Raw genomic sequence first — 25,933 nt, 5'->3', positions numbered from 1 at the left:
TTGCCAGGATGTGCTACTGTAAAATTCTTCAGTTTTTATTAATTTTGTTTGGATTTGTCTTATATTTTACTGTTACAAGTGAGGTTGAACAGTTTTTCACCTGTTTATTGAACTGTTGTGATGGTTTTTTGCATATCTATTTAGGCTACTTTTGCCAATTTTTCCAGATGGTACTTTTGTCTGTCATTAATTTTTATGAGTACTGTTTACAGTCCACATATTAAATCCATGTCAGTTATATGTTCTGTAAACATTGTATTCATTTGTGTTTCCTCTTTTCTTCGTTTTAAAATAATAACACTTTTGTAGTACCTATCATCATCCTCCCCCAAAAAAATGATTGAAAATAAAGAAATGAAGGCCCAAGGTCACACAACCATTGAATCAAAACTCAAACACAAGTAACCCATCTTCTGAATCTATATGGTCTTATAGTCTACATCATACTGCTTTTCTATGATATTTCTGTGGTGTCTTTTTGTCAACAGAAATTATTAAAATAATACCATCTATGTTAAATTCTTTTCTCTCTGTGTTTCACCTTTGGGAGTAGAGTTTAAGAAATACTTCCCCATTCACAATCATAAAATTATTTTCTTATTTTGCCTTCTAAACATTTTAGGTATTTTGCTTTGAATTTAGGTATTTAATCCAGTTTGGGTTGACTTTTGAGTATGCTATAATATAGGGGTTGAATGTTGTTGCTTTTAAATGGATGACAAATCAGCCCCATTGATGGCAATGTCAGTTATGAATCTTATGATATAAAATACCAGCTCTAGCTCTTTTGCATGGCGCCTGTGGGACATCAGCTGCTCCAAAATGAAGCTGAATATCTCCTTCCCAGTCACTGGCTGCCAGAAACTCATTGAAGTAGATGATGAAAGGAAACTTTGTACTTTTGATGAGAGGCGTATGGCCACAGAAGTTGCTGCTGATGCTCTGGGTGAAGGATGGAAGGGTTATGTGGTCCAAATCAGTGGCGGGAACGACAAACAAGGTTTCCCCAGGAAGCAGGGTGTCTTGACCCATGGCCCTGTTCATCTGCTACTGAGTAAGGGGCATTCCTGTTACAGGCCAAGGCGCACTGGACAGAGAAAGTGCAAATCTGTTCGAGGCTGCATTGTGGATGCCAATCTGAACGGTCTTAACTTGGTTATTGTTAAAAAAAAAGGAGAGACGGATATTCCTGGACTTATGGATACTACTGTACCTCATAGACTGGGGCCTAAAAGAGCTAGTAGAATCCGCAAACTTTCAGTCTAAGGAAGATGATGTCTGCCAATATGTTGTCAGAAAACCCTTGGAAGGTAAAAAACCTAGGACCAAAGCTCCAAAGATTCAGCGTCTTGTTACTCCATGTGTCCTGCAACACAAGCGCCAGGCATATTGCTCTGAAGAGACCACAACTAAGAAAAGTAAGGAAGAGGTTGCAGAATATGCCAAACTTTTGGCCAGGAGAATGAAAGAAGCCAAAGAAAAATGTCAGGAACAGATTGCCAAGAGACACAGGCTGTCCTCTCTGAGACCTTCTATTTCTAAGTCTGAGTCCAGTCAAAAATAAGAATTTTTAAGAGTAACAAATAAATAAGATCGGGCCTTCAAAAAAAAAAAAAAATACCAGCTCTGTCTTAAATTATTTCTGTGTATCTATATATTTATGAGCTACCTATTCACCTCCAAAGAGAAAATTTTCATTCATGTGCTGATTTCCACCTAATTTTAATTACTATTGTTAGATTAAAAATTGTTTCTGTCTAGTAAGGCAAGATTCCCATTAAGTTTTCCTTCTTTCAGGTGGTCTTCATTATTCTTTCTCTTTTTCTCTAACATCTAAGGCTTTCAATCTCTTGGGAAATCTCCTCTGCTCCCCTCCACACTTGTGTTGGGATATTTTATTGGAAATACATGACATCTATATTACAACATATATTATGTCAAGTTGAGAAAGAGTGACCTCCTTCAATATTATTTCTTTGACCATAAATGTTAAGTGTATTTCTCTATTAGGTCTATTTTACTTTTTCAATAAAATTTTGATGTTAAAATTTTCTAATTTTCTTATTAAACTCTTGCTCCCTTGCTATTAGATGTATTTTTAGATCATATAATTTTTGGTAGTATGTAATATTGCATTCTTATTGTATGCTGATTTTTATATCCAGAAATGTTCTAATTTTTCATTAATTGCATTAATTTCTATATTCTTTTAAATTTTTATGTATACAGTTTCATCCTTTGTGGAAAGTAAAAACAAAAGGTATTTGATCTCTTTACTCTCTGATTCCTAGTCTTTTATTTCATTTTCCCTTATCTTTCTTATTGCATAGTTTATAATATTGCACAGAAGTGATGGTAACTAACACCCTGCCTTTTTGTCTTGTTCTTCACCTTGAAATGAATATTTTTAGTATCATATATTAAGTATGAGATAAATATACTCCACTTTTTGTGACTGGTCTCCCATTTGTTAAAGAAAATTCTATTATGTTCCTAGTTTTCAAAGGATGTTCCATCATGAATTGGCAATTAAGTATACCAATATTTTCCTACATCTTACATGAACACAATTTTTTTTCATTGAACTTGTTAAGGTTGTTAGAGACATAAATCATCTTTCTCAATTTGAAATACAAATCAAACAATTTTATTATCTTCTACATTATGAATTTAGTTTGCTAACATGTTTATAGTTTTGCTTCTGTTTGTGAATTAGACCTTCTTTAGTTTTTCTCTCTCATATCCTGGTATGAGTAGCAAGTTTATGGTAACCTGGTAAAATGAGAAAGAGTGATCCTTCACCATTCTCTGGAGGAGTCTATTTGTACTTGAAAGGATTTGCTTTTTGTAAGTTTGGGACAACTCGATGGTAAAGCCATTTGTGTGTTGTGTTCCCTTTGTCAAATAGTTTAAAGTATTGATTCTGTGGTTTAATACTTAAAGGTGTTTTGGCCTGATATCCTTGGGAAGCAGAGTAGTCTAAGATAATTCATTCACAAAAATCAGGAATGAGGGGCAAGAGTAAAGGAAGAAATAAGGGAAAGAAGCCAATATTTGCATGTATTTTTGAATTAGTCACAATTAAATGCTTATGCTTGGCTGATTCTGCAAATAATCCCTGAGAAACTTTAGAACCACAACATATAATTAATGCAATAGATTCAGAAAACAGTAGATATAATTTAATAATTTTTCATGGTTAAAAAAAAATCTCAGTAAGCTAGGAATAGAAAAGAGATTTCCCCAATTTGATAAAAGTCATCTAAATATCTAAATCCTAGTATTACACATAGTGATGAAGATAGAATTCCCTAAGATATAGAAAAAGCAAAAGTGGCTTTTATTGGATTGCCAGGGCAGAGAGACAAGAACAAATGAAAACCATAAAAACCAGAAATCAAGAAGCAAAACTGATTTTATTTGTGGATAACTTGATTGTTTGCATGGAAAATCCTTAAGAATAAAAAAAGATTAACAATAACAAGGTCATTGTACAAAAAGTCAATTTTATATCTACTCACACAGCAGTCAAATTAATTTAAAAATGAAACTCAAAACCCATTTACAATAGCATTAAACTATAAAATATTCAGAAATAAGTTTAACAAAATAATGCGCAATACATATTGATTTAAAAAGATCAACTGCAGGAGAAAGTATTTAAATAAAGTAAAGAGACATACCACATTCAAAGAAGAAAGATAAGAAATCATAAAAATTCCTGCTGGGAAAGTCAGTCATACATAATGCCTTGGCCTTCACATGATTGCATGAGAGTGACCTTGGATCTGGAACATTTTCTTGCAAAGAGATGAAAAACCCTCATAGCCTGTGCTGGACATGTCTCTGGGGAAAATCATCTCTTGTTCTTGGAGTAAACGTATTTTGTTCTACTTAAGTGTGTTCATCATCTGGCATCTGGGCAGCCCAACTCTTATATCTGCTGCAGCAGGTGAAGGAACCTGTCCTTTTACTTCCGCATGAAATGTGAAATGTGCAGCCACATTGTTCCCAGTGCTGCAGAGGAGACACACTGACATGGGAAATCAATGCATTGGAGGTTAGATGGCAAGGACTAGATCTAGTGCACTCTCTCTCTCCTTTTGCTGTAAGTAAATTCTTGCTACTTGAGACCAGTGGGCATTGCTCCCTATTCTCAGTGACCACCAATTATTCACTGATCTCCTCCCTGGAGGTGCAGAACCTGAGCACCTAGTGGAATTATAAAATAGTATCAGTTCTTCCCAGTATGACCTGTAGTTCCTATGCAACACCGTTAATAATTCTGACAAGATTGTTGTAGAAATTAATCTGATTCTAAAGTACATATTATGTGGAAAGGTGAAAGACATAGCATCATCAAATAAAGCCTTTATCTCATTCTCTTTTCTGGTTGAATACATATTAGACCTTACCTGATCATTCAAGTCTCTAAATCTCTCTGTCGTATTATCTTCTATTTTCTATATTCTATGTAAATTCTTTCACTTTGTGTCTTCCAGCTCATTAATTATCTCATCAGCAATAGTTCTTTTGTTGTTAGTTTTACCCATGGTGTTATATCCCTTTGACTCTAGAAGTTCAATTTGGTCCTGTTATAGGTAGGATATAAGGTGCCCCCCCCCCACGCAAAGCTTTTGTATTAATTCAGGAATGTTTTGAGGTGAAATCATGAGATTATGAGACTTGTAACCTAACCTATCTGTCCTAGTTTGAATGGACTGACTGGGTAGCAACGGTCAGTAGGTGGGGTGTGACTGAAGGAGATGGACCTCTGGGGGTGTGTCCTTGAATTGTGCTTCTTCCCTTACCACATCTAGCCTTCCCTTTCTCTGTTTCCTGGCCTCCATGAGCTGAGCACTTTTACTCCACCCTGCCCTTCAGCTATGATGTACTGCATCACCTTGGGCCCAGAGCAATGAACTCATTTGAAGGACTGAGACTTCTGAAACCACAAGCCCCAAACAAATCTTCTCTCCTCTAAGTTGTTTTTGTCAGGTATTTTTGTACACAGTGAGTAAAAGTTGGCTAAAAGAGTTCCCCTTGCTTAATTTGTCTAGGAATCTTCTTGATAATTTCAATAGTCTTTTTTTCCCCCCTTGACTCATATATTCATTCACTTTATTTATTTTATTAAATACTCTGAACATGCAACTTATTTTACACAACTAGAATTCTAAGCCAAATTCAGTTCTCAGTTTATTTGCTGGTTCTCACCTAAAATACCTTTTTTTTTTTTTTCTTGTGAATTTTAAGTTCTGACTCTTGAGTTTATATATCTTGAAACTTTACCTATAGGAATTGCTTTGAGACCTAAAAGTAGGTTCCATCAGAGAAAGTTTATATTTGCTTCTGCCAGTATCTCCAGGGTACTACCAGCTTGGGATCACTTTAAAATAAATTCTCAACTTGAAGTATTTTGGTCCAGCCAGCTGATGTGGATTCAAACTAACTGTAGTTACAAATTCTTTTGGGAGAATATTTTTCCCTTTTTCTAAGTGCCAGGCTTTCTGAAAGGTAATTTTCTTTATAGTTCCCTAAAAGAAGATGAAACGCTTCTTTCTTTCCTCATGACACTGACATGCAGTCCTTTAGTGTTGCAGATTACACATTTCATCTCCTATCAGGCTGCAATATTGGCAGACCCTGAACTTCATTTTTTTTTTTTTTTTTTACCTCTGTGAGATGTAATGCTAGAAAGGGTTGCTGGAGTTCACCCAGCTTTCACCATGCTCCCAAGGTCAAAGACCAGCTTCCATGGTCTATTTATCTCTCATTTGTACTTTCATTTAGTTTTTGGCCTCTGAGAAAAGAGTCACAGTCCACTGAACTCTCCCACTGCCGACTTACCACAATGGGGAAGAGGGCTCTTGAGGTGAAATGACTTTACCAGCTTATGAGCAGCATGATGTGGTGCTGGTCACAAGTCCACTTTCCAAGGAAACAGACTCAGACAAAATATTTCATGCTGATCCATGATCAGCATGTATTTATTTATTTATTTATTTATTTATTTATTTATTTATTTTGGAGGGAGGAATCCAGGATAAAAAGGAAATGGAGTAAGAAATAAGGATGTAAGCTATAGGAACACTCACTCATTCCTGGTGAGAACGCAAAATGTAGCCATTGTGGAAGACACCTTGCTAGTTCTCTGCAAAACTAAATATAATAACTACCATACCATCAGGGGATTAAGCTTCTTGGTGTCTACCCACATGAGTTGAACACTTAATGTTCACACAAAAATCTGAGTATGGGTGTTAGTTGCAGCTGTGTGCATAATTACTAAAACTTGGAAGCAACCGAAATGTTCTTCAGTAGGTGATTGGTTAAACTGTGGTATATCTAGACAAGGGAATATTATTCAGGGCAGAAAAGAAGAAACTATCAAGCCATGAGAAAAGATGAAATAACCTGAAACACACCTTACTAAGGGAAAGACGCTAACTCCAAAAGGCTGCATACTTGATTCCCATTATAAAACACTGGCAAAAAAAAAAAAAAGGAAAAACTATGAAGGCAGTAAAATGTTCAGTATTGCCAGGGATTAGTGGGGAGGGAAGAATTGAATAGGCCGAGCAACAGGATTATTAGGGAAGGGAGACTATTCTAGATGAGACTACAGTGGTATACATTGTCATACCTTTGTACAAATCTGTACAAGGTACAAGACCAACAGTGGACTGTGGCCTTTGAATAGTCCCGATATGCTTGTGGGTCCAATCACTGTAACAAATGTGCCTCTATTGCAGGACGTCGGTAACAGGTAAGGCAGTCAATGTGTGGGGGTGAGAGGTATGTGGGAAATCTGTTTCTTCCTCTCAGTTTTTCTGTGAAGCTAAAAAAAAAAAAAAACTCCAAAATATAGTCTATTTAAAAAATGAGGATGTGGGTTACTGAACCTGCTCAGTTTCATAACAAACCATCTCTTCTAAAGTGAAAAGTCACTTCTAAACTATTTGGAGAAGAACAGGAGTGTCGTCCATGAAGAATGCTCTCTCAAGCTTACTTTATAGGCTCCTGGGGGTTTCCCATGGCATGTAACTGAGAAGAACAATTTGGGGATATCAAATTTGATTAGATGTTATACTTCTTGAGGGAACAGAGGTGAGGATAAGGATCAGTATCAAGCTCTTTAAGAACTGCCCATCAGGAATCAGCATATCCACCTGCCAAACGAAGAATGCTTCTGGTGTTGCTCCAGTATTTTTGTGACTCTTTGGTTAAGTACATCACCTACCCCATGTTCCTTGACAAAACATAGAAATACTTTTGGAAATAATATATTATGAAAACTTTGCTTCCGGGGTGAGATTGCTGTGATTTTTGAAAGCAAACAAAATATACTTTGGGAGTAGTTTTCTTTTTCTTTATGCTTTTTAGTCTCTTGAGAGCTCAGAGCCAAATTTTCAATCATGTTTAGTGGGGAAAAAAAGCCATAGCAAATTAGGATTCATTTTTCATAATTTGTGTATTATCTTTCTCCAGTTTTATATGCTTATCAGTATATTTTTGGCTCTATTTTGTACTTAATATTATTGATTTTAAAAAAGTATACATTATTCCAATCCTTTGTGAAAAGAGTCCCATCCTTAAAAGAATATATATATGTATATATACTCACATATGTACATACAAAAATAATAATTATTATTTTTAGGAAAACAAGTATAATTTATGACTCAGCTCTCTCCTATCAGCTGCAGCATAAATAAATCATAATTAAAAAATTGTGTAAATATTGCTCCCTATTTCCCAGGTATTATTCTAGGGATTTTTGTTCTTTTGACCCTCACATAATATTCACCAACAAGTCTGGTATTGCTTTCCATTTCACTGACATGTCAACTAAAACTCAGAGAGTGTAAATAACTGCAAATTCTGATTGACTCCATAATACAGGCTTATTTCAATACATGGTTCCAACTCTGTTATCTAGACAGAACTGAGAAAATACTTGTTATATGGAAAACATTTAATCTAATGAATAACGGGCTATTTTCCATGTCATTCATGAACTGTACAGACTCACCTAAAATATGTACCTAAACCTTGAAAATAAAATATGAAAAACCTCGATGTGAGGCTTTCCTTTAGGAAAGACAAACTTTGGTTTGATAATACAGATAAAATGTTGAGAAAAGTCACCCAGTGGGTCCTTGGAGCCTTCTTTTCCTGATAAAAATGCACACAGTAATAAATTGATCCCTGCTCCCTATGAGTGGGTTTAAGTACAGTACTTTGAAAATTGCTTCAGCACCCGCTCATGAAATAGAAATTGATTTGAAATCGGGGTCAGTTTCCAAATTTAGATGGATGTTTTATGGAACAATTAGACTTGAAGTGCTCACTAAAACTATGGTGATTTATTGCACATATTTAATCAAAGCTGCAGCTCTAACCATAATGTGGATGATCTAAGTTGTGATGCAAAATTCATATTTTGGTACCAGCTCCTGGGTTTTTATTTGTTGTGATATTTTAAAGTGTAAGCAACATTCACAATTTCCACAAATTATCTGGTCTGATCCTGTACTGAATGCCCTGTACCCTGTGCTACCCTGCTTCGCTTGTGTGTTACTATAATTGAATCTGCTTAAACAGAGAAGCCACTTAGGTATAGGTAAATAGAGTCCAGTTAATTTACTCGCGTACTTTGCCAGAGTCATCCATGGCTGTAGGAGTCTCAACATGTCATTTTTCCTATATGCCATCTATTTGTCTGTCCCTGTTCATTTGGTTTGGTCTGACAGCAATCTTTAGTACTCCTCATCTGCTCATCTGTGGCCAGTGAGTGCCGGGGGTGAGCAAGAGCCAGGGACAGCTCAGACAGCTTCGGAGCAATTCCAGAGACTTCTGCAATTGTTTGGAACTCCTAGTGAATTCTCAGTGTTGAACAACATTTCAGAATTTATTTCTGATTTTACTTCCTTTTAGATTCGAGATTGTCTGTCACCTCTGTGGTCTTTCCCCATTAGTCCTTCCAAACTGAGAGTCCAGGATGGTGTTTAAAACAAATGCTTTATTTTCCCATAGTGAAGATCAAATAAGCTCTGAACAAAGAGGCATTTTAAAACTAGCCTTAAAATGGCAATAGGTAAGCAAACAAGATAGTTATTACATATAATATGCCTTTCTTTTAGGCTCAGAGTATTAGAATAACTTTAAGGTAATGTCTGCTTTACTCATCTATGCCTATCTAACCAGGTATTTGTGTGTCATGAATGCAAATGGCTATATAAAGAGAGTCACATGGTAAATACAGATGGAAATATTATTTATCTGCTTCATGGGGCTGGTCTTCTTCACACTGAAATCTTGTCAAAGGAAGTGCTACTACAATTGATGAACTAGAGATAACGTAAGCAGGAACACTTTCAGTGAGGAGGTCTTACCCTCCTGATTCATCTTCCCAGAATAGCTGATGCTGTCGCATGCAGTTCAGGTGGTTGACTCAATCCTGACTCTGCACACAATGATCTATTCACTGGATCTGAACAGTGGTGTCCTCTCACATTCTTTCATCATTTAAAACCTATATGTGATCTGTATGTAATTTCAAATGCATGCACATACACACACACTTATAATTTTAACTTTGGTTCACAAATGGAACTTTCTTCTTCTGAATACTGCTCAGATCCCGTTTCTTTTAAAATCCCTTTTTAGCTGGAAGTAAGCCTTTGAACATGCTGGTCTGAGTGAAGATACCGCAACCAACTCTCCATCCTCCCAATGTAATTGTTTTTCTGCTTCATTCTGAGTAACAGCAGGTCTACCACATCACTGAGAGCACTGAGGAGCTTCAAAGTACTCTTCCCTCAGTGGGCCACCATGCTGCATGACTTGTCAACTGAGTTTTGTACTCCTACAATCACAGATGTGAGATCTCTTCATTCTTTTCTGTTATTTCTCCTTCTCATTTCTCTGGTTTTAATTCTTTCTTCCCTGTCTTGGCCTGTCAAAAGCACCCACAGGTATTAACAAGTCATTTTAGACTAATGAGTCTGTTGATGGACAGATTTAGCATCCCTCTTATCTCACCTGGGCTTCATGATGATAGCGGCCCTTGGCCAAGGTGCAGCTTTAATCACTGCCTTTGGAAAATTATTTCTCTCTCTAAGTTAATTGCTCCCTGATTACCACAGAGAACAATCTCCTGACCTTGACTTTATTAGTCCTGAATTTTTACTAGCTGAGCTATCCAATCCAAACCATTCCCATCTGTTTCTCTTAGTACAGTGCAATTGCTCATTAGGAATAATGGAATGCAGGAGAATTTCTCGTAAGGGATCCCCATGGAGCTAATGCCTACATTTGCTCCAGACAATGTTCCTGAAATGTCCCTGGGATAATGATGTAGGGAAACACAGTGACTAGAAAGACATAGGGGTGAGGATCATTTGCTGACTCACGATCAGGCTGAAGTTCTCCTCAGTCTGCTTCAACACAAAGGAAGAAATTAGTCCTCCTCCTGTTTCTACAAAGTAGAGCAAATACCTGACTGTTTTATTTACTAGTGAGAGCTAAGCAATAGGGATTATCAGGGGAGAAAAGAAAAAGTTAACTTTAAAGTGAAGATTACTTATTTTTCCTACACCCATGAGCTAAAATGTTCCTGCCCTTGGAACCCCCTCTTTCTGTTGTCCTTGGTGTGCTGGGATGTTTCAAGGACAAATTTCTCTCCCACTGAAAGAAATCTTTCTTGAGCCTATTCTCTCTTCTCAGGGTCCAAAGCCCAACTCCCTCCTTAACTCCAATCTGAGCAGAGGGTTCCCGTCCCTCAGAAGAAGGCCCAGCATCCTCACGCTGCCATGACAGGTACAGGGCACCCACTTCCTCAGAACACCTACTCTGCTCCACCCCGACCTTGTCCCACATCCATGGAATGCTCTGATTTTCTCTAAAGCCCAGAAAGACAGTCACCATGGGTCAACAAAACATGGCTTAGTGTCTAGGTTATTCAATCTAAAAGAGTGGATCCAAGAGTCCAGTATGAATCTATAGTTAGATCAAACATAATCATAATTATTTGAGGGTTCCTTTTGGATTACAGACATATTTATGTAACTAAACAGAAAAAATTGTTCACTTACAATGAGTTACTTGTCTTATATTAGCTTAAGAATTTCCAGTTCCTCTTTAAAATTCTGAAAATATTTGGATTCTTCACATGCTAATTTTCTAGTTTCGACCATTTAAAGAATTGAATTTCAACCAATATGAAGAAACTATTGTCAGCTTTAAAATAATATTCTTGTCCTATCTGCATATACATTATCTAAAATCATTGCACAACTGAATCCTGACAAAATCATCTGGAGAATGTAGTACAGATTTCTACACACCTTCTTAGACCAACAGGTCCAGAATCTTTGACACTGTCATGCTGGGAATTTATATTTTCCACGAGCATCTCCAGGTTGTGATTCTGGGTGATGTTTAAGAATCAGACATCACCAGCCTGTTTGCTACAGAGTCCATCAGGTTCTGATCATCTTACGTCCTTTGGCATTTCCAAGCAACTCCCCTTAGATGCAGATGTTACAAAGTGGGAAGATAACTTCCGGCAGACAAGGGATACAACACTATGATCCAAGTCCTTTCTCTGACCCTTGATAATTGTATGAATATCAATAAATTACCTTTCCCTCTTGTTTGGATATACTCATTTTAAAAACGGGATTTTTTTGAGGATAAAATGAGATAATATAAGTGAACTATGGAGTAAGCTATATAAGTAGAAGGGGTTATAATTAGCACCTGAATTCTCCATTCCATAGTTAATCCCTTTCTTTTCTCATCCCACTTGAAACAACTGAAATCTTTTACTGGAAGGTAGAAATTGGAACAGTCGAATGGTAGCTGAAATTACAGTGCTGGAATTCCCTGTCCAGCCTTTCCTATCTAAGGTGACAGTTCCTAATCTCTCCTGTGGAGAAAGCTAATCCCTTCTAATACTGGTCAGTTGATTGTCAAGTTTGTCTGACTTCATTCAATGTCCATAGCAAGACTAAGAAGAGGTGTGAGAAGAAAGTAAATGCAATTGAAAAACATAACTCAATTGACAGATGTGGCAGAGGATCTTCCTAAGCTAGTGGTCTCCATGGCCTCTGGGCATGTCCCCATCATAAAAGATTTGCGAATCCCTATGTGCCCGTATCTTTCAAAATAATTTAAAAATGCATATACTGCTTCAATCATTTACTGTATGTGTGGTGTGCCATATACAAAAGAAGAAACTTGAGATAAAAATTAAGTAAAGACTGTATAACATTGTGAAGGTACTTAAGGTCTCTGAACTACACACTTAAAATAGCTAAAATGTTCTATTCTATGTCATATATATTTCATCATAATAGAAAAAATAAAACATATGTTAACATAATTAGGAATAATACTTAACTATCCCCAGTGACTGTTGTGCCCTGTGACTTGGCTGCAGAGCTAGAGAAGCTTAAAGCAGGCGTGAGCATAGAAAACATCAAGAGGAAACAGACTCCTCATTCCCACTTTGAAGGTTAGACAGAATACCATCAAAACCATCTGTGACATTGAAGGGAAGCCCTGATGCTAGGTTTTCTAATTTTCTTTTACTGGGAGGTCAATTTAAAAGAATTTACATTGATTTATGTCAAATATATATGAGGACATTCTACATCAAAAATTTCATCGCCCTCATCATGACTTCAAAATATAGATGATTATTCCAATTTTTTAATGAGAAGGCTGTCAAAAAATTAAGTAACTTAAGATCACACTGCTACTAGGTAGCAAATTTAGGTTTTAAATTCATGTGTCTACCATAATGTAAATTCCACCACTGCCTTCTAGAACCAGCAGGAGGTAGCCCATCTGTAAGGGTTTTTGTGAAAATTAAGCAAAATTATCAATGTTTATATCAGCTCAGTTCACAATAGATATGCTGTGGAACCAACCTACGTGCCCTTCAACAGGTGAATGGATAAAGAAAATGTGGTATATATACACAATGGAATATTACTCAGCCATAAAGAAGAATGAAATTATGGCATTTGCTGGTAAAAGGATGGAACTGGAGGCTATCATGCTAAGAGAAACAAGTCAATTCCATAAAACCAAAGTCCAAATGTTCTCTGATATGGTGAATGTTAACACACAACAAGGGAGGTAGAGAGGGAAGAATAGAAGTATATAAGTTTATTAGATACTGGATTAGATAATGCAGAATGAAGGGAAGGGGGCTGGGAACAGAAAGACAATAGAATGAATCAAACAAAACTTTCCTATGTTCATATATGAATACACAACCGATGAATCTCCAGAATCTAAAGAATGGGATCCTAATTAGGATAAGTTATACTCCATATATGTATAATATGTCAAAATTATACATATAAATCTAAAAGAGCACATTCATCCCCATTAGGGAATCTTTTTCTCTCAACATAGGAATCAATCCTATACATATTAGATGTTCCTTCAATTCTTTTATGAACCTAGCCACGTGGACATGACTATGTCTAAAAAAAAAAAAAAAAAAAACTCTAATGTCATGTGTACCTAAAAGGAACAAATGAATATTTTTTAAAAAAGCAAAATGATCAAGGTAACATACTCACAGTGATTGGCCATAATAGATACATAAGTTCCTTTGAAAATTTTCTACTGGGCATTTTCCACAATACACTGCATAATCAAACTTAATGAGGATTTAGGGTTTCCCTTATGGGGCAAATGAAGAACAACATTATAGGCAAATTACACTCTGTTTCTATTTCTGTCTCACAACCTCTCTCTTTCCCATTCTCTACTCCCTCATGCCATGTGTGTGCACACACACACAAACACACACACACACACACACACACACTCACACTTCCACAGTGATCCTGAACAGTTAAACCATGAACACACAAGTAAAGGAATAATTCAGGTAACAGAACAGTGCTTAAAATTTGACCCCCTCATTTTACCCATTATGGGTAGTGTGTTTTACATCCTTTTCTGCTCCGCGAATTAGAAAAATGAGCCATGTAGACAAGAAGGCACGACAGATAAGACAGTTTACAGAAGGCAGATGTGCCATACCTGGAAGAGAGAGGAAGTCTCTACACTGACAGATGTTATTTCATAGAAATGGCAAATGCTCTTCTTGGCAGTGGGTGGCATGGAAGTCTCCTTTTCTCTGGTTGCCATGCTGTGTCCTCTGAGAGCTCTTGAGTAGCAAGGTGAACAATGCTTTATCAACTACCTGCTTTAAAATGTCTTTATTCCATTATGCAAATATTCAATAAAGACACCTGAAATGCATTGCATGAAAGTGCAATTATGTTGGAACACAGTTCTCCATGAACCTCTTACACCTCTGCACATCTTGCAAACAGAGGTGCTATCTGTTTGTGATTGGCATCATCCTTTGAGGAATGTTCACATAGTGAAAAACCTCAGAAGGGAGACACAGGCTTTCCCTTTACGGTCAAGGGCAGGCATATTTATTGGCCACTATAATGGATTTATATGTGCCTGGAACTTGAACTTTCTCTCCACTGAGTGCGCAGACATCTCCTGACTCTCCTGACCCAGTGGGGATTGGGCCATGAAGAACCAGCCTGATACTGGCCAGTGCTATGATTGTCCTTATCTCTGACCCATGGTCTTGTATCTCCTGCCTGTGTTAGTGACGCTGTGGCAGGATAACTCGATAGCGTAGAAGTAGGTACAACCTTTCCCTCCTCCCAGTTCCTAACAATTATGATGGTTCAACAGGGCGATATGAGCCAGGACTTTTCCTGAGGCCAAAGCATATGGTGGTGAAGAAGACATGTGCCTGAGGTGTGGGAGGCTAGGTTAAGGGGGGCACAGTCCATGGGAGGTGGGAGGTGGGTGGCTGGGGTGGAGACAGGTAGTCTGCACAATGCCATCAGTATTTATCAAGAGCTCAGATTATTAGAACTCTCAGCTCCTGTGTGATAAACAAGTCTCTCATTTAAAATGACTGTGAACCAAGGTTAGTTCAATCATGCAGGCTGCCTTATAATGATCAAGCAATTTACATATGGGTAAGTAAATCACAAAAAGTGATTGTGACAAGAAAAAAATGTCAGTTTATTATTATTTCTTTACTATCATTTGGGTGTTATGACTTAGAGAGAATTAGACTCCACTCTTAAGAGGCATAATGAGAAAAATAGGAGAATTTTTTTACCACACTATAAAATGTTGTGAAGTTCCATATTTTAAAGAAAATGTAACTTGATCTTAACATGAGAGTAGAAAGATGATCTCTGAAAACTAGCACATAAAAGAAGTTTAAGTGATTAAACAGAACAGAAAACTTTTTCTAAGAGAAAATTATTTCCTCCTGAGAATGTATTCTGAATGTCAAGTTAGCAAATTTTGCATGATTATCTCATACTATTTTAGTTGTTAAATACAGAATAGTGTTCTTTAAAACTTTTAAGAGGAGGGGATTTTTGAGTTCATGACATTTCAGTTTATTGTTCTTTTATCAAGGATAAGGTGTACTTTGAAATTACTGTTCTGCCACGCCGTACCACACATGCAATTTTGCTGTTCTTGCTGACATAAATGTCAAGTGAAAGAATGTCCTTTTCATTATACTGAATTTTCTCATATGTAATAACCCACCTCCATAATTTGTGAATAATAACTTGTCCAAAAAATGACATTGGCCTAGTCTGTAGTGTTCGTTTACTTCTTGTCCAGCCCCCCCTAAGTATCAGCAGGGTGGAGTCTGATTCTGTGGCAACTCTGTGAGGGATCTCTGAAATGTTTCACTCTAAAATCTTTCCACCTCTCAGGGTGTTGCAAAAGGTTGTGAAGTATTTTACAGTTCTGAACAAATATGTATTCCACAGGTAAACATTTCTAAAGCAAAGAAATGAAAGCCCAAATGCTATAATTTTATATTTTTTATGGAGTATGATATTGAGTGTTTTAATTTCTATGACAGATCAGTGTTTTGCTCCATAGGGCAAGTATTTCTAACCTGAAAAGAACAAAAAGGAAAACAGCCGACATGTCACCTGGGAACTTCAGGAAATCCCCTCTGCACCCCCTCTTTTGGTTCATGGTTGTATCAGAAGCACGGGGCAATTTAATTAGAAGCAAGGTCAAAAGGAGGTACAAATTAGTTACTGGACCTGAAAATTTGGGATATTTGTAATGTTCAACATAATTTATAGTTTAAAATATGCTCTGGGCTTTAAAGTTTAATGAGTGCTTTTTTTTTTTTTTTTTTTTTTTTTTTCCCCATCCCTGGCTTTTGTCTCTGTGACGGCGAAATATTTTTAGACAATTTAAATCCTAAATGGGAGGCTGAAACGCTACTCTGATTTGCATCTGTTCAACCTGCTGTTTGAGAGGGTCCTAATGACAGGCATAAAATATTCCTTGAAATATCATTTTGAATAAGAAAAATAACCCTCTCCTAAGCAGAAGGCCATTTCCGGCTGGTTTTCATGTCTGGTATGAATGTTGCAGGTGGCTGATAATACATTACTCCTCAATTTGAAGAAGATTTTATTACAAACAAGTGTAAACTCACATCATGTCACCTAAGAGGTAATAACAGTGGTGATGAAAATGTTCATACAAAATTATGCAAAAGCTTCCTGATGCTAGATGTGTTTTGTGATCTGAGAAGACATGAGTGAAACAGAGTCCGGGGCCCATAAGCCCCAGCTTTGTTTCACCAAGTCGTTTAAAGGGTCACAGAGAAAGTTCTGGTTCTCTGCTGGAAACTTCTACCATCAACTTTGAGGGTAGAAGGGCCCTGAAATCGGATTAAAAATCCTCAGTGTCTTTCCATGGAATGTCTGGATTCAGGCCCCTTTGAAGACACACTCAGGTTTCCATCAGCTTGTTCCAAAGCAACAAGAATCTGAACTGAACGTGTTTCCACAGGGCCGCCCAACCTACTGATTTCAGATAAGCATGTGACCGTACCATGGCTTCTTACAGCCAGACCACCAGGAAGTCTAAACTCCTTCCAAGGGCTCTTGAAGAAAGCAGTGAGTGGAGAGAGGTGCCTTAGAAGGAGCGCAGTCACAGAAGTCATCTAATTAAAGGATGTGGGGACACCAGGACTCCATTTGGGGGCCTGGCAAACAAACGAATTCTCACTTGCATAATTGCCACTTTGCTCTCACAAAGGCAGGTGGCTCTGGCCTCTCTGCCTAAAAGGGACCCAAAGCAGTCCAGACGCAGACCTACACTTCTCTCTCTCTGCTCACTCACTAGCTATGGTTTCTTGGTATAGCTTGTGCCTCCGGCTGTATTAGGGCCATCATAGATTTATTAGGCTTTTCACTTTTGTGCACTAAAGAAGAAAACTAAAATGGGATGTGGGGTTAAAAAAGTACGAACAAAGTAAATTATATTTTATGAAAGAGTTTACTTTTAGTGAAAAACAATTTCTGGTTCATAAGAGTATAAAATAACTCTTTACTGACCATAATAGAATAAAAGCATGTTTGCTGGGTGCTTTGGAAACTTTTATTAGATGTGATATAATTTAGTATCATCTACTGGTGATTTCTCTTTTACAGCTCTTAGTTTTTAAAAATGTCTTATGTTTCTTACCCTACGTCCCTTAGGCTTGGTGGTTTTTATATGTTTTAGGCATCACTGCGCATTTCAGCATGATTCCTTGGACTCTGAGAAAAGGTCTGGTAGAAATATCCAGATTTTCTTTTGAGATTCCAACCCTAGAACATATATCTCTGCAGCATATCAAGAGAAGACAAAACCGGAAGGAAAATGTTAAAGAGGTGACAAGAGATATTCCAGTGCAATAGTGTATAGAGAAATAAGAGGTTGGCACTTGGGGCTGGGGAGATAGCTCAGTCAGTAGAGTGCTCGCCTTGCAAGCCCAAAGCCCTGGGTTCGATACCCAGCACCACTGGGAAAAAAAAAAAAAAGAGATTGGCACTCACCTAGATAATTACTTGTAACAATGAACATTTATTGAGTGTAAAATATGTCCAGGTGTTAGAGTTAAAGCCCTAAACAACATTACCAAACTCTCACATTCTAGTAGGGAAATAGACAGTAAATAAATAATTTTTAACATAATACCGGGTGGTTATAAGATCCAGGGAGATGAGGGCCTTGGGGTAATGGATCCAGGTAACACATGGTGAGTGTGTCAATAGTGTGCTCAGGCAAATCTCCTCTGAGGTGTTGGCATCTGATAGGGAATTAAAGGGAGAGAGGGAGCCAGTTGCCACTTCTCCAGGGAAGGCTCAGGCAGTTGAGAGACTAGCGAATGTCACACGTGTCACTCGGTCAGTGTCAGAGGGAGGCTAGATGAGCCAACACTGAAAACAGGGACTAAAAACAGCCAGGGTCAGAGAGTGTAGATCCATTTACATCACAGTAGGAATGCTCTTATTACGAAACTAATGAGGAAGCAATAGAAGACTCTGAGCAGAAGAGTGATGTAATGTTTTATTTTTACCACTTTATCAAGGTATAATTGACATGCCATACACTGCAAATGCTTCAAGTAAATGACATGTTACATCTCGACATATCTGTATATCTGTGGAACCATTGCTGCAATTGACAGAATGTACCTATTCTTTGCCCCAAAAGATTTCCTTATATCCCAGGATAATTCCTTCACCCTGCCCCAACCCACTTGCCATTCAGGCAACTTCTCATTTGCTTTCCGTTACTATGGAGGAATCTCCATGCTCTGGAATTTGAACATTCCATCCTAGAATTGGAATATCACAAAACAATGCCTGGACTAACCTACATCTCACCAACAGTGTACAGGGTTCCTCCTTTCTACATTCTCACGGGCACCTGTCTTTAATAATAGCCATTCTCGCTGGAGTGAGGCAAGAGTTCTTTTGTGGCTTAGACTTGAATTTCCCTGAAATAAATGATAAGTATTTTTTATATGTTTGTTGGCCATTTGTATGTTTTCTTCTGAGAAATATCTATTTAGTCTCTTACCCCATTTTAATTGGATTTTTAAAAATCTTTGGCTTATTTGTTTGAATTTTGTACACTTTCTGAATATTATTCCATATATATTATAAAATATATATTATATATAACATATATATTTAATTTGCAAATATAGATTGTAAGATAAATATATATAGGTTACATATATGTATTTAATTTGTGTATATTTTCTTCCATTCCATAGGTTACCTCCTCAATCTGTTCATTGTTTCCTTTGGCTACCTCTAAGAGTTTTCTTAATCTAAGCTCACTTGTTTATTTATGCTTTTGCTTCCTGTGCTTCAGGGATCTTATTCACCAAATTCTTACTCATTCCAATGTCCTGAAGCATTTCCTCTTTGTTTTCCTCTAGCAATTTTATACTCTCAGGTCTTACATTTAATTGTTTTCTTTTTCTTTTTATTGTAAACAAATGGGATACATGTTGTTTCTCTGGTTGTACATGAAGTAGAGGCATACCATTTGTGTAATCATACATTTACATAAGGTAATGGTGTTTGATTCTGTTATTTTTTCCTCCCCCCCACCCCTCCCACCCCTCTTCTCCCTTTATACAGTCCCTCCTTCCTCCATTCTTCCCTCCCTCCCAACCCCCATTATGTGTCATTATCCACTTGTCAGCGAGATCATTCTTCCTTTGGTTTTTTGAGACTGGCTTATCTCACTTAGCATAATATTCTCCAGTTTCATCCATTTGCCTGCAAATGCCATAATTTTATCATTCTTTATGGCCGAGTAATGTTCCATTGTATATATATACCACAGTTTCTTTATCCACTCATCAATTGAAAGACATTTAGGTTGGTTCCACAATCTGGCTATTGTGAATTAAGCAGCTATGAACATTGATGTGGCTGCATCTCTGTAGTATGCTGATTTTAAGTCCTCTGTGTATAGGCCAAGAAGTGGGATAGCTGGGTCAAATGGTGGTCCCATTCCAAGCTTTCTGAGGAATCTCCATACTGCTTTCCAGAGTGGCTGCACTAATTTGCAACCCTATCAGCAATGTATGAGTGTACCTTTTTCCCCACATCCTTGCCAACAGCTATTGTTGCTTGTATTCTGGATGATCGCCATTCTAATTGGGGTAAGATGGAATCTTAGTGTAGTAGTGTAGTTTTGATTTGCATTTCTCTTTTTACTTGAGATGTTGAACATTTTTTCATATATCTGTTGATTGCTTGTACATCTTCTTCTGTGAAGCGTCTGTTCATATCCTTAGCCCATTTCTTGATTGGGTTATTTGTATTCTTGGTGTAGAGTTTTTTGAGTTCTTTATAGATTCTGGAAATTAGTGCTCTATCTGAAGTATGAGTGGCAAAGATTTTCTCCCACTCTGTAGGCTCTCTCTTCATATTGCTGATAGTTTTCTTTGCTGAGAGAAAGCTATTTAGTTTGAATCTATCCCAGTTGTTAATTCTAGCTTTTATTTCTTGTGCTATGGGAGTCCTGTTAAGGAAGTCTGGTCCTACACCGACATGTTGAAGACTTGGACCTACTTTTTCTTCTATAAGATGCAGGGTCTCTGGTCTGATTCCCAGGTCCTTGATCCATTTTGAGTTGAGTTTTGTGCAGGGTGAGAGATAGGAGTTTAGTTTCATTCTACTGCATATGGATTTCCAGTTTTCCTAGCACCATTTGTTGAAGAGGCTATCTTTTCTCCATTGCATATTTTTGGCACCTTTGTCTAGTATGAGAAAATTGTATTTATTTGGGTTTGTGTCCATGTCCTCTATTCTGTACCATTGATCAACCTGTCTATTTTGGTACCAATACCATGCTGTTTTTGTTACTATTGCTTTGTAGTACAGTTGAAGTTCTGGTATTGCCATACCTCCTGCTTCACTCTTCCTGCTAATGATTGTTTTAGACAGAGACACATCGAGGAAAGAAAATTTCAGACCAATATCCTTAATGAACATTGACGCAAATATTCTCAACAAAATTTTAGCAAATAGCATAAAAAAATATATTAAAAAAGATATAGTGCACCACGATCAAGTGGATTTTATTCCAGGGATGCAAGGTTGGTTCAACATCAGGAAATCAATAAATGTAATTCACCATATCAACAGACATAAAGTCAAGAATCATATGATTATTTCAATAGATGCAGAAAAAGCATTTGATAAAATACAGCATCTTTTCATGCTCAAAACACTGGAAAAAATAGGGATAGTGGGAACATTCCTTAAATTGTAAAGGCCATCTATGCTAAGCCCATGGCCAATATCATTCTAAATAGTGAAAAACTGAAAGCATTCCCCCTAAAAACTGGAACAAGGCAGGGATGCCCTCTTTCACCACTTCTATTCAACATTTCCCTTGAAACTCTAGCCAGAGCAGTTAGACGAACCAAAGAAATTAAAGGGATACAAATAGGAAAAGAAGAACTCAAACTATCCCTATTTGCTGATGACATGATTATATATTTAGAGAAACCCAGAAATTCCACCAGAAAGCTTATAGAACTCAAAGCGAAATCAGTAATGCAGCAGGTTATAAGATCAATGCTCATAAATCTAATGCATTTTTATACATAAGCAATGAATCTTCAGAAACAGAAGTTAGAAAAACTACCCCATTCACAAGAGCCTCAAAAAAATAAAATACTTGGGAATCAATCTAACCAAAGAGGTGAAAGACCTCTACAATGAGAACTACAGAACACTAAAGAAAGAAATTAAAGAACACCTTAGAAGATGGAACAATCTCCCATGTTCTTGGATAGGCAGAACTAATATTGTCAAAATGACCATACTACCAAAAGTGCTACACAGATTCAATGCAATTCGAATTAAAATCCCAACGATGTACCTTACAGAAATAGAGCAAGCAATCATGAAATTCATCTGGTAGAATAAGAAACTCAGAATAGCTAAAGCATTTAATTATTTATTTTGATTTGGTTTTTACATATGGTGAGGTAGGGATCTAGTTTCATTCTTCTGCTTGTAGGTAGTCAATTTTTCCAATGTCACTTATGAAAGAGACTATCCTTTCCCCATAGTGTTTTTAGCACCTTTGTGGAGAACCAGTTGGCTATAGAAGTCTGGCCTTGATTATAGGCTGTACATTCAGTTCCATGGGTTTATGCATCTCTTTTTATGCTGTTTTGATTACTACACCTTTGTAGGATAGTTTGACGTTATTGTGATGACTTTCTTAGTTCACTTTACTCAAGGCTGCTGTGGTTGTTTGGAGTTTTGTGGTTCCGTACAAATTTTAGAATTTTAGAATTTTTTCTAGTTTTCTGAGAAAAGTCACGGTTCTTTTGATAGGGATTGATCGAAACTATATATTTCTTTGGGTAGTGTGGACATATTTTTTGTGGGAAGGGTTTACCAGTGGTTGAACCCAGGAGTGCTTAAACACTGAGCCACATCCCCAGCCCTTTTTATTTTTTGAGATGGGGGTCTCACTAAGTTGTTTAAGGCCTCACTGAGTTGCTGAGGCTGGCTTGCAATCTTCCTGCCTCAGCCTCCTGGGTCGTGGGATTAAAGGTGTGCACCACCATACCCAGAAGCATGAACATTTTAAAAATACTGATTTTTCCAATTCATGCACATGGGATATCTTCCCAATTCTTTGTGTGCCCTCTTTAATTTTTTTCATGAACACTTTTCAGTTTTCATTGCAGAAATTATTCATCTCTCTTCGGTTAAATTTATTCCTAGGTATTTTTTTGTGCAGCTATTATAAATGAGATTGTTTCCTTTATTTCTTTTTCAGATAATTCAACATTGGGGTGTAGAAATGGTACTGATTTTTGTGTTGATTTTGCATCATTCAACTTTGTTGAATTTGTCTATTCTAATAGATTTTGGTAGAGTGTGTGGTTCTCTATATATAAGATCATATCATCTGCAAATGGTGACAATTTGATTTCGCATTTCCAATTTGGAGATCCTTTCTTTCTTTCTCTTGGTAGATTGCTCTGTCCAGGACTTTCAGTCCTATGTTGAATAAAAGTGGAGAAAGTGCTTAAAAAACATTCATATCTTATTCTAAACCCTAGAGACATGTTTTAGGTTTCCCCAATTTCTTTGATGTTAGATGTGGCCCCTTATATACAGCCTTTATTGTGTTGAGATATGTTCCTTCTAATTTGTTCAAAGTTTTCACTATGAAGAGATGTTGAATTTTATCAAGTGCTTTTTCTGCATCTATTGAAACAATCATAGTTTCTTGTTGGTTCTTCAGATTTGGTATGTCACATTTGTTGGTTTGTGGATGTTGAAACATCCTTGCCCCCCTGGGATAAATTCCACTTGATCATAGTTAATAATCTCCTCAATGTGCAGTTGAATTCCATCTGCTATTTTTTTGTTAAGGATTTCTGTATCTATGTTCTACTGCATATCCGTCTGTAGTTTACTTTTTTGCTGCACCCTTATCTGGTTTTGTTATGTTTGCTGGCCTCCTGGAATGCATTCAGAAAAAAACATGCTCCACTTCATTTTTTTTTTTTATTAATATTGAAGGGAAAGAATTGTTGTTGGTTCTTCTTTAAAGGTTTCATGGAGTTTGCCACTGCAGTCTCCAAGCCCTGGCTTTTCTATTACTGATTCCACCCTTTACTTATTATTGGTCCGTATATACTTTTTATGTCTTAGTTCAAATGTGGTAGGTTACACGTATCCAGAAATTTATCCATTTGTCCTGGATCTTCCAACTTGTGGCAAGGCAGTTTTCTTTATGTTGATATAAGCTTTTGGAGGCTGGTATGGTCACAAATCTGAAGGATGTGGAAGAACACATTTATTCCCTCATATTCTTTGTTTGTGAGACTGAAAAATAATACAATTTAAAAGAAAGTGTGGAAGTTTCTAACAAAGCTAAACATGCTTCTAAGATCTAGAAATTTTGTTCTTTGGCAATTACCTAAATGAATTGAAAATATATGTTCTAGCCAAAACCTGCCTAAAAGTGTCTGTGCTAACTTTATTTACAGTTGCCAAAACTTGGAAATAATTAAGATGCTCTTGAAATAATAAGGTGCATGGATGGATAAACTGTGGTACATCTAAACAATGTAATATTATTCAGCACCTAAAAATGAGATGACAGTTTCATGAGCAGACAGAGGAATCGTCGATGCATTCTACTAAGTGAAAGAAGTCAATTGGAAAAAGTTACATGCTCTCTGATTCCAACTATGTGACATCCTAGAAAAGGCAAAAGTACAGAAACAGCAACAAATGAAAACATTGGTGGTTGCCAGGAGTTGGGGAAAAAGCAGAGATAAATAAGGAAATAAGAGTTTTAGGGAAGTGAAATTATACTTTATGACACTAAAGTGGTACACACATGTTGTAATATGTTTGCCAAAACCCATAGAAGGCATGATATCAGGAATGAACCATAAAGTAACCTACAGACTTAGAGTGATAATGTGTTGGAGTATGTTCTTCCAGTGTGGCGTCTGGGACCTGGCAGCACATAAGAAATCTCTATTCTTTATATTTAATTTTTCTGTGAAACTTCTCTAAAAATAAAGATTATTTAAACAGAGAAAAGGAAACAGACAAATAATAGCTTCGCTTCTATTTCTCTCTCTCTCTCTTTTTTTTTTTGTGTGTGTGTGTGTGTGATGCTGGGTATCAAACCTAGTGTGAAGTACATGCACTATCACTGAGCTACACCCCAGCCCCTCTTTTCTATTTTTAAAATTTTATATTATCAGAAGATTATTGGAACCCATCAAAAATTAAATAAATTATGCCATACTAATCATGATCATTTAATAAAAGAGAAATGCATACAGATATTAATTACAGATAAGGTTAAAAAGTTTACATAAACTATCTCATTTAATTCTAAAAATGGTATTTAACACTAAGTACTACTATGATTTACCTTGTGCAGTTTTAGAAACAGGTACAGGGAGATTAAGTAAGTTTCCCAATTGCAGAGTTAAACAATAAATGATACAGCCAAAATTCAAGTTTGGAACTTTCTTAACTGGAGATTCTAGGTTATTACCTTCTGTTTGATTCTGGTTTACAATCACAGAGAGAAATTTTAAAATTAATTTTAACTATTTTTGAATGGAAAATGTGATACCTATTATCACTTAAATTCTTATTGTTTATTTCCTTTTATGCTTTTTCTTGTATTTTCTTCTTTTATATCACTATTTTTTATCTTTCCTTCTTTAAATACTTGAAATATCAAATTCTCACCAAAATACTCATGTTATATTACTCTAGAACATTTAAGTGTTTCTATTGACATTACAGATTAACATACATTATTAATTTAAAATACTTATTCTTATGTGATCATTAGCCTTTATGAAAAGATGTCCTAATTTTCTCATTTGGAATGACCATAAGTAAAATCTCAATTTGCAATAGCTTGTGGACCTAGTAATGCTGTTCAATAATCAAGTCAAACATAGGCAGGATATGCACTTTGGTTGCTGGCCCTGGGCTTTTGTCCATGGTTGCCTCCAACCACCAGGCTCACAGGTGATTTTCCCATTCATCCTCAAAGCACCCACCGTGAGCCTGGAACTGCCTTAGCAGCAATGAGTCAACACCACTGCATCAACATGGATCGGCATGTCCCTGGGACTCCCGTGCAAAGGGAGCATATTAACAATCCTTTAACCTTACTAGTTCTCTATACAAGTTTGTATGTTAAGATCTACCAGATCTTATCATTTATATATATATATATATATATATAAATATATATATATAAATGCATTTATATGGAAATAATGGATTTTTATATTTTTCCATTTGCCTGATTCCAATTTGACTGCAATTTAATTCTGTTTGGCATTACCCTCTTAGAACACTCAACATCATTACTAGGAAAGCCATAAAATGACTCTTACCTATTACTAGAAAAGGCAATTTGCAAGCGAGTCTGTACAAATAAGCATAAAATTGTATGTCTTATATTCTGAAACAATTTTTTTTAAATGAGGGCTGAA

The 25,933-nt window shown here is 36.6% G+C and overlaps 1 protein-coding gene and 1 pseudogene across 5 annotated transcripts in view; both read left to right on the top strand.

The window, feature by feature from the left end:
- MARCHF1 (membrane associated ring-CH-type finger 1) overlaps nt 1-25,933 on the top strand; it is a 504,553-nt gene that overhangs the window by 308,731 nt on the left and 169,889 nt on the right. The gene's annotated exons all lie outside the window — the stretch shown is intronic.
- Nucleotides 823-1,593, top strand: LOC306661386 (small ribosomal subunit protein eS6-like; annotated as a pseudogene). Its single transcript has one exon. The product of its transcript is annotated as a small ribosomal subunit protein eS6-like (transcript).

The sequence above is a fragment of the Sciurus vulgaris genome (assembly GCF_902686455.1).
Source record: "Sciurus vulgaris genome assembly, chromosome: 5".
In the NCBI taxonomy this organism is placed as follows: domain Eukaryota; kingdom Metazoa; phylum Chordata; class Mammalia; order Rodentia; family Sciuridae; genus Sciurus; species Sciurus vulgaris.
Note: the sequence above shows the minus strand (reverse complement) of the source record. Positions and strands in the feature narration are given on the sequence as shown.